The following is a 12,845-nucleotide window of genomic DNA, read 5'->3' on the forward strand; positions in this document are numbered from 1 at the left end:
AAACCAAGGTACAAGCAAATAGTTGCTGAACATGTATGCAAATGTGGTGATCAGATTCTGCCTCTGAGGAGATGTTATCTGTGACAGTTAGCAGGTTTTCATCCCTCAGGCATGGTTACTCCAACAGAAATCAAATGGCACAGATATTGCAGGAGAGCAATTGCAGAAAAACTTACTTGGCAGCAGTTATGCTGGTTAGTGATGATGTTAAGGAGTTGTATTTCAACCTCTGCAGAGCTGGCAACATTTAATCATTATGTTTGTGCACAATTCCCATCACAATGGGGCCCTGATTTCCACCTGGGGCTTCCAGATACTATAAAATGCAAATAAAAATGAAGAACACTGTGTGATCTCTACTATCTCTAAGCCCACTCGTTCTTTCTGTGGCACAGCAGAGTCCCTCTTATTTCTAAGCATGTCCTCCACTTAGGACATTATTGGATTTTTCCCTAAAAAAAAAGCACCTGCCTTTCTGGATGCACTAATTCCCTTTCTCTTTTGATGTGAGAAAGCATGTTTTCAGTCAGATAAATCCTCTGGCTGACACACAGTGAAACACTGACATTTATGTCCTCCCTACACTAAGGATGCTTTTATTTCCTTCTGTCACAAACGTGCATTCTCAGGCTAGATTGTGCTGGGTGGTAAAAGGACCGTCTCTGTCAGTAGAGCACTAGACATCTGCAGTTCAGCCAGCACTCACACTCCTGGTGACAGTATGGTTGTTACAGCTCATTTTCACTGCTGCCAGCTCTGCATTAATTACACCACACTGTTTCCTTTTGATTTCTTTGGTGAAGATCTATTTCCAACTGCTTTATTGCCTTATTTTAGAAATGTAAAAGCCAAAAGTGTCCAAATGGATTCTGAATATAGCAATACTGCAGTCAAATGATGGGCTTTTTAGCGGGGGTGAATCAAGATCGTTCCAGTTAACAGAGTTCTGCCCACTGGTACCAGGCATGGACCCTGCTCAGCTTTATGGCACCAGAAAGAGATTTAGCCCAAGCTGTTCTTAGAAGAAATGATGGGTTCAACTCTTTTTTTACCTAAATATCCTTGTGAAATGCCTGATTAAATGTCAGGTCTCCCCCTCATGACTGTAACTCAAGGTTAAATAAACACCCTCCTGGTGCCTGCACCCAGAAAACACATGGGAAGTAACAGGTTCCAAACAACTACATCTGGTCATTATTGAATAGAAATACCAAAGTCTTCTTTTAATGTTGTTATAGCCACCATGGTCTAAGCATCAGAGACATTTGGGGCTCTTTTTGCACTGGTTATTGCTGCTCTGTAGTGTAATCATCTGTATACTATGAAAAGTGAAACTGAGGCACATGATTTATTGTTGTTCTCTGGAAAAACCATCAGGTTCTGACTGGGAGAAGCTAACCAGGTTACTCCACTAGGTCAAGTACCAGCAGTCTCTGCCAGAGGCAATAGTTTCAAACCCTAATGCTGGTGCTAAAACTGCACTCTAGACGTCACTGGTGATTTAAACTGCCTGATGCTAAAGGAGACAGGTCCTTAGGGGACAATCCTCAGCACTTTCCTAACAGTCAGCATCTTCTAGGCAACTCAGTGCCAAATGTGAATCAGTCTGAATGATTCTGGAACCTTTGAAAACACATCTCAGCAGTAGACACACCAAGAAGAGAGGAGTTTTACTCATTGCTCAAGAGATGCTAAGTTGAACATGTATGAGCAAGGCCTTGCTTGACTGAATTGCAAGCCCATGTGAAATACATTAGTATTTTATGTTATGTATGTTATGGTCTTTCCAAGCAACTCTCATGCCCTGGAGCCATAGGAGTAGTCTCTCCATAGACGCAGCTGCTTCCTGGATCCTAGGCTCTTCTACCTGGGCATCCAAGGAGATTGCTGGGGCTTTTACTGCTCAGGGCTTGAGGAGGCTTTACTTTAGCTCGTGGATATATTCAGAGTCCACCACGGCCAACAGACAGCCCAGAAGCTCAGGCTGGTGGCTGTCTTGAGATAATATCTAATCAGTGATCATTAGCTAATATCTGGAGATGCTGGAAGAAGGCAACATCTTTGGAAGCCTATGGCAGGGGGGTTGGAACTAGATGATCTTGAGGTCCTTTCCTAACCCTCACTATTCCATGGTTCTAACGTGAGGTCACAAGGCACTCTGCTGGCCTGTTACAATCACAGAATTGTTAAGTTGGAAAAGACCCTGAAGATCATCGATTCCAGCTGCTAACCCAGCACTGTACTTCTCTGGGCATCCCGTTCCAGTGCTTGACAACTCTTTTGGTGAAGACACTTTCCTAATATCCAGTCTAAAGCCCCCCTGGTGCAGCTTGAGGCCATTTCCTCTTGTCCTATCACTTCTTACTTGGGAGAAGAGACCAACCTCTACCTCACTACAATCTCCTTTCAGGTAGTTGTAGAGAGCCATAAGGTCTCCCCTCAGCTTCCTTTCATCCAGCTAAACAACCCCAGTTCCCTAATGATTGGTGTATCATCTTAACTACATTTTGATGCTTCTCTGAACACCCTGACAACCTGAGTCAGGTTTTTTGGGATGGGAAACAAATGTTGGTAGTAAACCACAAGCTGCACACAAGCTGTTGAGTTCTTTCGAGGTATGAAACCCATGGTTTCATTTGTTTCTCAAGCAGAGGGTTATTTGAGACCCACTGGAAGGCAGTTTTTATCTGCTGGTTGTCCCAGCGGGAGGGCAGGAGCAGCAGTCTGCATTGGGGTGAGTCAGGATGTTGATTTAATCCAACTCTTGCTCTCTGGCTAAAGCCAAGATCCCCTGGTGGGGACCCTGCCTGTCACAGCGGAGCCCAGCGAGCCTGAGCGAGAGTCACTTATCACAAAATCAACATCCTCAATGAATTCCACAGGAAACACACTTCACAGCTGGGTGCAGGGCTGCAATGGGAACCCCTCGACCCAGAGGCAGAGTCAGCTGTGAGCCAAGTAGGTAAAAGAGACTGGGAGGGAAATATAAAGCCAAGGCATGAGTCATAAAACATAGGAGGACATCTGCTTGTAGGAATTCCTTGAGCGGTGGCAGTGGAATTAGCTGGTGCGCAGTGTGTCCTGGGGTCAGCCTTAAACCACCACGCGGTGTTTCTGCCCCCTGCCTTCAGGCTTCAGAGCATGCTTGTACAGAAAGGTGAGGGTTGACTGTTGGATGAGGGGACACCGTCCCATGCCAGCACCACAGAGCAATTACCCTGCCCGGGATGTGGGAGGTGCGCTCCCCGCTCCGTTCCGGAGCAGAACACGCTGCTTTGGCACCGGAGCCACCCACAGCCCAGCCGGCGGTGACCCAGGGAGCAGCCACCACACTGCCTGTCCGCACAGCACCGCCGTCCGTCTCACCCCATCCTGCCATCACTGCCCCAGGCCCGGCGGAGCCTGCTGATACCGGCCAAACTCCCGGTGTCCGAACCCAGGACCCCGTCCCCAGCCCCGGGTGTGCTTCCAGCCGGGCACCACCACACAGCCCCGAAAACGGGCTGTTTTACCCCAAAACGGCCGTCGGGGCAGGGCAGGGCAGGGCGGCAGCCCCAGCACCTCCACACCCCCACGGGCAGCAGCATGGGAGGTGCGGCCGGTGCCAGCCAATGGGAGCGGGCGGGCGGGCGGCTCCTTACGCCCCGCGGGCGGGGGCGCTCGGGGCCCCTGCGCGGCCGATGGCGGGCGGCGGGGCCGGACCGGGAGCGTTGGAGCCGCGGTGCAGGTGAGCGGGTGGGCTCCGGTTACCGGTCACCGGTCACCGGTTACCGGTTACCGCAGCGTGAGGGGCCGCGGCTCCCCGGCCTGCAGCAGGTGCAGGGGGGGAGCAGCCGGGGTCGCTCCGGTGGGGCAGGGTGCGGTGCGGGCCGAGCCGCCGCTGTGGGAGCGGTGTCGGGGCAGGCGGTGTGTGTGGGTTCCCTCACGGCCGGTGCTGCCGCAGCGCTGGAGGGGTTGCTTTTACCGAGGACAAAATAAACGGGAAACCCAAAATCCTTTAAAACCCCCCCAAAAAACGGGATTTTGAGCAGTTTACTCGCCGCACCGCTCATCTTGCTCAGGTTTCTGGAGGGGGGCAGAGGAGGTGCGAGGTGTGGTGAGCTCCGTGCGGGTCTGTCACAGCCTCCCGGTCATTGCTGCCCTTGGGTCCACTGTGAGCTCCTCAGGGTTTGGGTTGTCCTGGGGTCACTGCTTTGGTCTGAGCTGCCCTGGCCGGTGTCAGAGCAGAGGAGGATTTGTCTTCCTCCCTATGCTTACCTTGCTCTGAGGTGAATAAAGCGCAGCTCTCAATGGCCTGTGTGCAGCGAGCGAGGAAAACTGCTGATCGTGCAGGGATGCAGCTTCCTTCAGCGGCTCCGGTGGAGCTGCAATTGACGTTCTGTTGTAGTTGTAACTGCATGGGATAGGTTTTGTTTAATGGGAAACTTGCTTCTCTGTTTGCAATAGTCTGTGGTTCCAGGTAACAGAGCCACTTCCCATTGTGTGTTAATTTCCTCCCTGTGAGGCATCTCTGACGGCTTCAATTTGTTCTGCTGTTTGACATGGGATGGCTTTGAAGCGCTGCGTTTGAAACTGGATGAGGCAAGCAGGGAGCTATTATCTCAGTTGCTTGGAGAGAAAAGCCATGCTGGGGCCGTGCTCCAGCATGTCCCTGCACATGGCTTGGCTTGCTGTGCTGCACCCTGTGCTCGGGCTGGGGTGTGTGGTGTGACTGGGACTAATCTCCAGACATAGCAATAAATTGCTTTCCTGGGCTTGCTTCTTCAACTTGTACCTGAGAAAGGCAGATTTTAGCAAGCAGGAGTGTAAGCACCAATCACCAGCCTATTGCTGTTCCGGTGAGGAGTTCAGGTGTATTATTGTTTGATATGGTGCGAAGGTTGGGCTTTAAGACACAGTAAGTACTGGGCTACTGTGTTCAGTGGTGTGAAAACCTTCAAACTGGAGCTGTCTCGAGCTGTCTTCTTGCTTGTGGGATGTCTTGGGGGTTGAAGCTGGAATGCTTGAAGTGGGACATGTATGTGCCTATGCCCCTGGGATAGCTCATAGTGCAGAGAGGGTGGGCAGAGCTGCTCATCCAGTGCTGAGCTGCAAAGAGACCTTGCCCCAGAGAGAGAGCATCAAGGTGCCCCCACCACTGCACACAGCCTGCTGGATCTTTACTTCTGCTCTGGCTTTCAAATCCCAATTGGGGTGTTTGTTAAGCACTAAATGTCTTGCCTGATACAATTAATTGTCCTTGTACTAACCAGACTTTCAAGTCTCAGTTTTCTTTTACGGGGGAGAGACTGTGGCATTTCCCTTATGGGCTCTTGTGCGGTGGCTGCAGTGGGAATCTCATCAGCCTGCAGCAGAGGAGGAATTTGGAAGGACAGTGCAGCAATGTTCTGTTTGATGGAGGAAGAAGCTCTGTTTAGGTAGTGGTCACCACAAGGGCTTGTGTGGTTTAGACCTTGACTGGGTTTGAAGAGGTGGCACTGTGCTATGTGGCACTGTGCTTCAGCCAAGGATCTGTTTGCCAGAGTACAGCATCTCTTCTTGCTGGTGTTCGTTCCCTGCAGTTACTGAGGGTGTATTAATCCAGTCATTTGTGCCAGCCTCTGCAGACAGAACAGTCCTATCTGAAAGTCAAGTCTTCTGTTACATGTCAGTCCTGACCTTAGGAGAGCCTTTCTAGAGTCACTGCCATCTGGGAGCAGGGGGAGAAGAAACTTCTTTAGTAAGAGGGCTCAGCAAAAGGCTGAGGGTGCTTCATGGCTTCTGCAGGCTATTAGCAGGGTGGCTTGTGTCTCCAGAGGCTGCATCTGCCTACCTGAGGGGCAGAGAAGATAGATCTGATGCAAATCAGGGTGTGCCGAAGAAGTGGAGGGGAAGGTGTGTGTGTGTGTGTTAGTGAGGAGCTCAGTGTGAGGATTTTCTGTGCTGGAGTTGTAGGAGCAGTTTGGCTGATAACATCTGAAATCAATATGTGCAATTACTCTGCTTTGAAGATCCCTGGAGAGAACACACCCATTGCTGCTCTAAAGTGCAGGTGGCTGGGTCTGTTCAGCAACAAAAAGCCCTGACAAACACGGGGTGTGAGATGAGGCAGGCTCTGCTTTTGTGCGGCTTTCTCCCCATCTCTAACTTGGGGTGCGGGATTTCTTCCTGCACAGCCTCTGTCAGATGTATGCTGCTGCTCAGCCCTGCATTGCTGCTGCTCAGCCCTGCATTGCTGCTGAAGTTTGGCCGTTGGAGAAGAGAGGAAGCTGAGACTGTTCCTTTGCTGAGAACCAGTGAGGAGGCAAGTTACCCCTTTGTCTTTTGGATGACACTGAGAGCTGGGCTGTCAGTGTAAAGCCAAATATAAAGTGTGCATGAGATGAAATGTTGTTGGCTTGTACCTTAAAAGGTAGGACCTTTGGATACATCTGGGAAAGCTACCTCTACAGTACCCTTATCAAAATCCTTCCTCTTATGTCATTCCCTTAATGGTTTCTTCTCTTCTCTGTTCTTCAGTCCTTTATTTTTTGGCACAGGATGTCACTTGCTTTGGGAAGCAAGCATCCAACATGCAGGGCAGTGACCCATCAGCAGAAAATATGTGGTTGAAGGAATTAATGTGGGTTGCTGTTTGTAAAAGCAGTGGTGATGATTGAAGTGTGCAGAAGCAATTGCTGACATACTGCCACCATGGTGGCATATCTGAAGGTCAGGTAGAGATGTCTGTGACAGACAAAGCATTGGGTACAGGAGATAAATGAATGATAGCAGATAATGTCATGTAATCAGGCATGTTTTAATTAAGGTAGTGGTTAAGCTGTGGTTGGAGAAAAATGTCTGAAATCTAGAGAGGAGAAATGCCGATAATTGATAAATTGGGGCAGGGCACTAATCTGAAAGATACAGGTGGAAGAAGCTGCAGTGACTTTCATGGATGAGTGGGAGGGTGGTTGCTGACTGGTGGTAGGTGTAAGTATACCTGCATGTTTCTGAACATGTAAGTGTATGTGTTTCTCAGGCTTGTGCAGTTCCCAACAGGAAGGATAGAGTCTTTAACCACAGAAAAACATTCTCAGTTAGGAACATCTGCACCAGATCAGGATGTGACAGAACTGTCAAGAAATGGAGCTGCTCAGGCCCTGGGCAGAAGTGGCAGCCCTGCATTGTAATATGCCTCAGGAGCTGTCCATCCTGAGCTCTTGGTGTTGGTCTGGGGGAGAGGTGGTACCTGGTGACAGGCACAGGGGAAAAGGCATAAAACCAGAGATGTGGTGAAGCAGTGAGGTCTCTGTGTGTTCCTAGGGGAGGCTTATGCCTTTCTTCAAGAGTTGCTATCAATTACCAACTGTAGCCTTGTTTTCCAGAATGAAATATCAGGGCTATCAAAAAATCCATCCAGAAATCTGACACAACCTTTCCTATTTTCCTAGTTTCCAGCTACTGTGTTGCTTTCCAGTCTATTTTTTGCCTGTACCCTATGCAAATATAGCAATTTTATAGACCTCATCATTAATGACGGGGTCAAGCACTGCGTAACTGGCATTCTAACTTGCTTAGGAATTTGCAGTCTGGATTTGTTGGTTACTTTTCCTACTGGGTTTAAGTCTTCAGAAACATTTTCCTGTTCCATTGCTGTTTTCAGTTTTGTTTTTGGCGTAAGTGCTATGGACAGAAACAGGGAGAAGCATAAATATGTCATAAGTGTGAAGTGCATGACATTGGAGAATTTTCTTTATTGCTTTCATGTGCTGGTGTCCCTGGATGGGGAAGTTCTGAAAGGTCAAAGCTTTCTGAAGACACAGTGGGCAGAGGCTTGCGGCTGAAAGGGAAGGCTGCCCCATGCCAGCTGTTGGCATCTTAGCCCAGAAACCTGCTGGTTTAGGGGGTGAACCTGGCTGAATATGAACCCTTGTGTTCTATTTCTTGATGACATCCAGTGCATGAGCTGAGTCATGCCTTGTGGATAAAGGTGTGGTTTGTTGAGGACTTGTTTCTTTTGGGTTGCTGCCCTGAGCAGGCATTATTTTAGGGCGAGTACATCTGAAATAGTTGCAGTTCTTTCTGCCAGAAGCTGTGTGGGATTAATTTAGCTGGTTTGTCTCTGGGGTGGTTTCAGTGTTTCTGCAGATTGGTGTGTTCAGGGAAGGCTGTGAAATGTTGGGATTAATTCTTCAGTATTGTTTGAAGTGTGTAGTGAAGTCCTCAGCTAGTTAACAGCGACTGCTCTAATTATTCTGGTGTGAGTGTAAACAGCAAGGTTGTGATGTGCCACTGTCTGCTGGAACAGCACGAATACATGTCTTTGAGACACAGACATCCTTTCCCTTTTTCCTGTTCTTGTGTTATGCTCTGCACAGCAGCCTGTGTATGTCTTAAACAAGCAGGAAAACCATGGAAATCCAGCCTTCCTTTCTGCCGATGCTGGAGCTGAGGGGCAGCTGCTCCCCTAAAGTCAGTGGAGCCAAATTCATTGCCTCACTTTTTTTTGCTGCCTTCTGCAATTCCCTCTTTCCAGTAGTTTCCACTCACACCAGTGAAGTGAGGAAGACTGTCCCAGCCTTTTCAGCTGGCAGTGGAGCCTGTGGTTTTGGTTTGAGTCCTTGCTGCAGAGTAGAGGTGGAGCAGAGGGTCTGTATTAAGCTGTTAGGAGCAGAGAGCTGTGTGACAAGGTGGGAAGAAGGGAGCAGCTCCCTGGACCTGCAGTTCCTCTGCAGTACCCTGTGAAGGTTTCTGGGGTGTGCTGATTGTTTTTCTCAGCCAAGTGGCTCCGTAGCTGTGTGACACTATGAGGACAAGGCATTAATGACACATTTTGGATGGATGTTAGGTCCCTGTTCCCTGTGGGGAAGCTGTTCAGGGCAAGACTCCTGACTTTGTGCAGAGAACATTTTCTTCAGAGGAAAAAAGTCTTCTCTGGTATTCTCACTTTACATGGACTTCTGGTATGGATGTTGAAGTCTAAGCATGACATGTAGAAGCAAGTCCTACAGAGCCACAACAAAGCTTTCAGGGGAAAAGGATGACTTGGTATGTAGGACATGAAATTAATGCAAAGAAGACTCATTCAGTTGTTTCCTCTGGCTACAGATTTCCTTGGTAACCTGGAGCTCCAGTTCATAGACAGACCGAAACACAGAGTACGTAGCACTAGTGTTAAACTAAGAGCAGATGTGAGGGGCTCAGCTGGGTGGGGAAAAAAGGGGGAATAAAGAAGTGCTGTGGAAGCCCAGGCTTTCTGAGGATGTGTTAGTGTTTTTGTGATCGTGGTGAAGGTGTAAGTCAGTCGTACCAAGAGGTGTGAGATCATCATACTCCAGTGACCTGGGCTGTAGAGCCTACATTTGACAGTTTGGTACTGTGCTGGGGCAATGCTCTGCAGCCAGATGCTATTGTCCATCTGGTGGCTTGTGTTCCTTAGTTGTCCCTCTGTTGCAGAGCTTATTCACTGTTTTATCTTGCATTCTTGAGTGCAGCAAAGCTTGGACCAGCCACCCCATAGCTTGTCTTGGGTTTGCCCTACTTTTGCATGTTGTACATAATAACTCAAAGACTATTTTGTTGTTGATCCCTTGTAGGCATGAGAGACTTTATCATGGGTGTCTGTCTTTTCTTCCACTCCCCTGCTCTAGGCAGTAGCTCAGGTTTCTATTCTATAGAAACGAGTCCTAAAACAACAAAATTGATGGTGAGGACAGGATTTTTATATGCAAGTAGCATGAACACAGCTTCCTGAAGCCTCCAGTAGCAGGCTGTCGCTTCTAGAGCAGGTAAAGCTGAAGGACTCAGGTAACAGCAGGAAAGAAACAGTGCCAGCACAGCTTTGTAGAGTACTGTGGCATGCACACCTCCCTGAGGCTGGCTCTCATTACCAGCTCCCATGCTGTTGCATCAGCTCTGTCAAGTTACTCTCAACTAGCTCCTGCCTTTGTGCTTCCTCACCATGGTATGGCAACATGCTGGCATTGCTGGAGCTGTTCTGCCTCCAGACCTCCTCATGTGCTGGATGCAGCTGGTGGTCTTAGTCTGATCTGCTTCTCTGATGTGTGTTCTCAGAGAGAAATTGGGATGTTCAAAGGGACCCCTGCTAGAAGATCTGTAGCTGTTGCTTCCTGCTGGGTGTCTGCTGCCTGACCCTCTCCTCCACTCATACAGCACATGGGGCCTTATCTGTTCATGAAAAAGAAGCTGGAAAATGTGTGAGCTGCCTCCTTATTAGGAGCTGGGGATGGATGCAATCTGGGGATGAATCACAGGGAGGGAGGCTTCCTTACTGCAACATGTGAAAAGTGATTGACAGTGGCATGAAAGAAAAAGAATGGATTGTCCCCTCAAGGAGTTGAGTGCTGCCTCAGAAAGGTGTATTCTACTTCTTCAGAGCTGTCCTCCCTCTCTTTTAGGAATGGTTACAGACCAGTATGGAAAAACTGGGAGGGAAGAAGAGAGAAATTGGTTTGGATATTGATGATACAGAAAGCAGTAGCCCTGTGCCAAAGAAATCAAGATACTCAAAAGGCAGCAGGACCTGGTGCAGTGTTCCTGTAACAAAAGTTACTACACTACACATGCATGACTTGGACAAGTGAAGCTTTAACTTGGGCACTAATGCCTGCTTTGATTAATGCTGTCTGGGTAGTGCTGTTCTGTGTATTGTTTGTGCCAGAACCAAGGCCTTGGTCTGTCTGTGCTAATGATGTGCCTGCCTCAGGTGGCAGTATGAGGTCAGAAGATTCACCCATTGCCCTCTTAGTGATGAGATGTTTTGATGCTGAAGTCCAGATTGACCCTTCTGTAGCTTGACTGACAAAGGTTAATGATATCTGAGGTTCCCAGCTCTGCGAGGCAGTGTAAAACAGACCCTGAGATGAGGGGTTTTTGTCTTGCTGTGTCATCACTTCATTGCCAGGCTGAAAAGTGGGCCTGGAGATGTGGAAGATGACTCAGTGCAGCTGTGTCAGACCAACCCTTGCTGAGTGCAGAGGGAACAGAAAAGTGTGCCTCTGCCTCTGGGCTGGGGCATGGCATTACTGCTTGTGCAGAGTCTTCTGGCTCAGCTTCTTATGTGCACAGCCCTGGCAGAGGAAAGGCTTTCATCAGATGGCGAACATCTGAGGAAAGAGGCAGAAGGGTTTTATGCAGACTTGAGAGCTTCTACAGTGCTGTCAGGTCAGCCTAGTCCATTTGAGAGTGTGATATAAGCATTGCATGTCTTATAGTGGTGGTCATGAACTTAAGTGCTCTCAACTGGCAAATCAGACCATGTTACTACTGTGCACTTCCATGTTAGAGAGATCAGGCACCTCTTTGAACATGTTTCTGTACTCTGAGGCTTCTGCATTTTGCTTTCTCATACAGTATTGATGTGCTTGTAATTGGCCTTGAAGCCAGAGTAAAAAGGCATGGTTTAGTCACAGCAATTCCTTGGAGTCCAATTGCTTCTTACCAGACAGATTGATTTAAGTCAGGCTGCAGGATGGAGCTGGCATTTTTTGTTAATTTTTCAGGATTTGCTGTTTCCAAGGAGCCAAAAAGTGGCTCTGCTCCATGCAAAAGCCACTGCTTTGTCTGTCATCCAGTCATTATCACAGACGCAAAAAGGCGATCTAAGGTTATGCTCCACTTGTGAGAATTGGTTCTTCTATGGCATGTCCTCCCAGCCACCAATGGAATGAATGAATGAGCAAAACCAGTACAGCTTTCCCTATGCTCGTCCCAACATCTATCTGTTTGCCTTGTTGCATAAACTTCACAGCAGGGATAAGTGCTCTCTCTGTAGAGCATCAGACACAGGTGATAACTGTGTCTGAAATGCCACAGCAATGGAGAATGAGTCTCCAGGTCTGAGTGAAAGAGCTGCAGATGTGCTGGGGATGTGAGGCTGAAGAGCTGTTTGTTAAAGTGATGTGTCTGATTTGACTCCAGAGTAATGTGTTGCTGGGTTGTCTTTGGTTCAGTTCCTGCCCAGCTTCCCTGGGAAGCCCCCTCTATTCCTAGAGATGTCCCTCACCCTTGCTGCTTTCAGTGATGAGGCTGCTCACCCTTTCTTGCTGCTTGCAGTAGATTCACCAGCCTCCTGCTAATGGCATGGTTGCAATGCCAAGGGATATTTGAAGCTTTGCAGTAAACTGAATAAAACCACCTGGATTCATTGAGGGTGTGTTGTAGTTACTGCAGTGCTGTGAGTCTCATTCCACTTCCAGAGTGTTTAATATTCCATGCTCTTTAGGTGTGAATACATATTTCCTTGGCCTGAAACATTCTCCTGCTGTGAAATCCATTCCAGTCTCTTTGTCTAAGACAGCCTCCTTCCTTTCTCTTTTGTGCCTCAACTTTTATTAACCTAGAAATGTGCTGACACTTCACCATCAAACTGTTTTCTAGTATGTTGGGGCGCTCTGCAGAGCATCTTTGGAAGTTGTTTATGTAACTGCATGCAAGAGAAGAGGAAGGTGGTTCAGAGTTTTTCATCTCCTGGGGAATTTGCTCTTCCTAGCTGATGGCTTTCTGCAAATGCATGAGAGCTCTGTCCATATGTATCTGTTCCCTTCTAAAGGAAGGGTACAGGACTGGGAGTCAGTGAAGAAAGATACTTCATCATTGTGCTGTTGGCAGTGCTCCTTCCTGTAGAGAATCCCTGTCCCACCGTGCAAGTGTATTGATTTGAGCCTCTCTGAAGCTGCCTGTTCCACTGTCATGACCTGCAGGTAACTTGGTGTCTCTGCAGCTCTTGTTCTACTTTCTTGGCAAGAAGCCTGTGGCTCATACAAAGTGTCTCCCTGCTGCACTCCCCAGGAGGCAGGGATGTCTAACACTCTCTCATAAGAGTTTCCTTGTTCACCTGTGGGATTTCTGCAGTCCCCTCCTTT

At 48.4% G+C, this 12,845-nt stretch overlaps 1 protein-coding gene across 1 annotated transcript in view; it reads left to right on the forward strand.

Annotated features, from left to right (window-relative positions):
• Positions 1-3,654: 3,654 nt before the first annotated feature.
• The window catches only part of CAMKK1 (calcium/calmodulin dependent protein kinase kinase 1), an 85,662-nt gene continuing 76,471 nt past the window's right edge, over positions 3,655-12,845 (forward strand). The window contains exon 1 of the mRNA XM_034069036.1: positions 3,655-3,727. The gene's annotated coding sequence lies outside the window, so the exon portion shown is untranslated. The remainder of the gene's footprint in view (positions 3,728-12,845) is intronic.

The sequence above is a fragment of the Melopsittacus undulatus genome, chromosome 13 (assembly GCF_012275295.1).
Source record: "Melopsittacus undulatus isolate bMelUnd1 chromosome 13, bMelUnd1.mat.Z, whole genome shotgun sequence".
In the NCBI taxonomy this organism is placed as follows: domain Eukaryota; kingdom Metazoa; phylum Chordata; class Aves; order Psittaciformes; family Psittaculidae; genus Melopsittacus; species Melopsittacus undulatus.